The following is a 3,013-nucleotide window of genomic DNA, read 5'->3' as shown; positions in this document are numbered from 1 at the left end:
AATTTGTGGTCCTATGTCTGCATTTAATTAACAAAGTTAAAATAAGTCTTAGTTTTCTAGCTATTTACGTAACAAACCATGTATAGTTTGTGGTCCATGAACATTCTCGTGCAATGCTGAAATAACACATATATAATCCTCAAATCAAATGTGGTTAAATTAGCATATTTAGAAGTAATCAAACAATAATAATAGATTTTTAAACTGGTAATATATACCAATGATTTTATTTGTACTAATGCCATGGAACCAAAACATAGAAGAAAAGAGTCTCTTGATCTGTAACAAATGACTCCTTTGACATTTCACACGTGTTGTTTGGATAATGTTACGATAAAATTTCATCAAATAAGTGTTTTTTGACACGTAGGGTTGAGTTTCAAATAGCACGAGAAGTTGGAAAGTCACTGGACAGAAGGTTATGTGTAAAAATGTAGTATTATACCGCGTTTTATTTTAACGGCGAAAATTCCGTCAAAGTTAAGCACAGTATAATACAGTGTTTTAGGTAAAAAAGTAAGTTTTTTTTAAAGTTGCAAAAACGTATTTTGAGTCCAAAAACTTATCATTTTGGTTTCGGACTCTGCAAAAGACTTGGTAAGAAATAATCATTTGACTCTTCAAATAGTAGATATGTCACAAAAGTGGAACAAAGTACTAAATAGAAAATTTTATTTTGTGTTTCATACAACTGACATTAGTTGTATAAGGTAATTTTTTTGTCTCACAGTTTTGTGGACCCAGATTTCTGTGGATCCAGAAATATAAGATTGTAGTCCATAAATTTGTGAGACAAAAAGGAGTTTCATGACTAGTGTAAATTGTACGAGACACAAAATAAAACTTCTCCAACTAAATAATGAATAATTGACACTTTCTCTTTTAGATGTCGGAAGACATTTTCTCGGCGCTATTCTGACAAATTCTCAGCCGCAGCCTACTTTCTAGTTTCAATTTCCGCATAAAAAGAACGTGATGGAATTAAGAATGAAGTGAAGCAAATTTCCTCCCTCGTGTCATTTTCATTCCACAGATATAAATAGAGCCTTTTATCCCTCAAAATCAATCAAACCTCATTCACACTCTCGTTTAGCTCCCTGTCTTCCTTTTGCCTGCCAAAAAAGATGTTTCTTTCCCTCTTACTTTCGTTCATTTTAGGGTTTCTTTCCTTCTCTTTTTTATCTTTCTCCAAAAAACTTCATCTCAAATTCCGAAGAATCACTCCCATATATGGCCCTTCCTCTTACCCAATCCTTGGCTGTCTTATTTCCTTTTACAAAAATCGTCACCGTCTATTGGATTGGTACACTGAACTTTTGTCTGAGTCACCCACACAAACCATTCTAGTTCAACGCTTTGGCGCCCCTCGAACTATAATCACAGCCAATGCAACTAACGTTGAGCACATTCTCAAAACGAAATTTACTAATTATCCAAAAGGCCAGCCATTTACAGAGATATTAGGCGATTTTCTCGGTATGGGGATCTTCAACGTAGACGGCGAGCGATGGAACACGCAGCGCAAATTGGCTAGCCACGAGTTCAGCACAAAGTCATTGAGGGAATTCGTGGTCAAAACTCTAGAAGAAGTAGTTGAGACGAGACTGATTCCATTGCTTGACCAAGCTGCAAAATCTAACAAAGTTGTGGACTTGCAAGACGTGCTTAGGCGTTTTGCATTCGACACTATTTGCAAGGTGTCGCTCGGTACTGACCCACATTGCTTGGACGATCTTTCGCACGTGCCAATTCTGGTTGAAGCGTTTGACAACGCTTCACAAGCGTGTGCCATGCGTGGGATGGCGCCTATATACGCGGTCTGGAAAACCAAGAGAGCGCTCAATTTAGGATCAGAGAAGAAGCTGAAAGAAAACGTGAAACGAGTTCACTGTTGTATTAACGAGATCATAGAGAAAAAGAAACAAAAGATCAGTGAAAATGGGGATCACAAAAACATGGATCTTCTCTCTAGATTATTAATTGCTGGCCACGAAGATGAGGTGGTAAGAGATATGGTCATAAGTTTTCTAATGGCCGGAAGAGATACAACTTCTTCAGCCTTGACTTGGCTTTTTTGGCTAACCACCAAACATCACGACGTCAAAAACGAAATGATCAATGAAATAACTTCGATCAACAATGGCGATAAGGCACTCGAATTCGACGACTTGAAAGAGATGAAGTATTTACAAGCATGCTTGAATGAATCAATGAGGCTTTATCCGCCGGTGGCTTGGGACTCAAAGCATGCGGCTAAAGATGACATTCTACCCGACGGTACAAGAGTTCAAAAAGGGAATAGAGTTACTTATTTCCAGTACGGAATGGGTAGAATGGAGTAGATATGGGGAAAAGACAGACTTGAATTTAAACCGGATCGTTGGTTGGATGAAAAGGGAGTGTCGAAAAGTGTTTGTCCCTATAAGTTTCCAGTGTTTCAAGCAGGTCCAAGGGTGTGTTTGGGAAAAGAAATGGCATTCACACAGATGAAGTATGTGTTGGCTTCAGTACTAAGGCGGTTCGAGATTAAACCGGTGAATGTAGATAAGCCGGTTTTTGTGCCTCTTTTAACCGCACACATGGCTGGTGGTTTAAATGTGCGAATTTATCACCGTGGCAGCGGATGAAATGTAAAAATTTTACAGTGATCTATTAGTATTTGCTGCACGCTTATTGACAATGAAAAATATAAACGGTACATATGATATATAGCTTGAAGCTTATTGCGTGTTGTGAATATTTTTTCGAAGGTAAATAGGAATGGATAAAATCTTATCAGTAAATCTGACACGTCTTATATACACTCTTATCATTATATGATAATTAATTAATACACATTTCCAACTTAATCTATAATTACAAGAAAAAAATTATATAACTAATATTGTATACAGCCAAAATTGGGAAGTTCAACTTTGGGGCTACTGTGGCATTCCACGCCCGATCTCAAGAAGCTCGAAGCAGAATTTAAAGTGTGACATGTTAGGGATATAGTAAATATGCCCTAGATTCA

The 3,013-nt window shown here is 37.3% G+C and overlaps 1 pseudogene; it reads left to right on the top strand.

The window, feature by feature from the left end:
- The first annotated feature begins 1,061 nt into the window (after positions 1 to 1,061).
- LOC142182022 (cytochrome P450 94B3-like) lies at positions 1,062 to 2,707 on the top strand (annotated as a pseudogene).
- The last annotated feature ends 306 nt before the right edge of the window (positions 2,708 to 3,013 follow it).

This window comes from Nicotiana tabacum, chromosome 6, assembly GCF_000715075.1.
Source record: "Nicotiana tabacum cultivar K326 chromosome 6, ASM71507v2, whole genome shotgun sequence".
Classification (NCBI taxonomy): domain Eukaryota; kingdom Viridiplantae; phylum Streptophyta; class Magnoliopsida; order Solanales; family Solanaceae; genus Nicotiana; species Nicotiana tabacum.
Note: the sequence above shows the minus strand (reverse complement) of the source record. Positions and strands in the feature narration are given on the sequence as shown.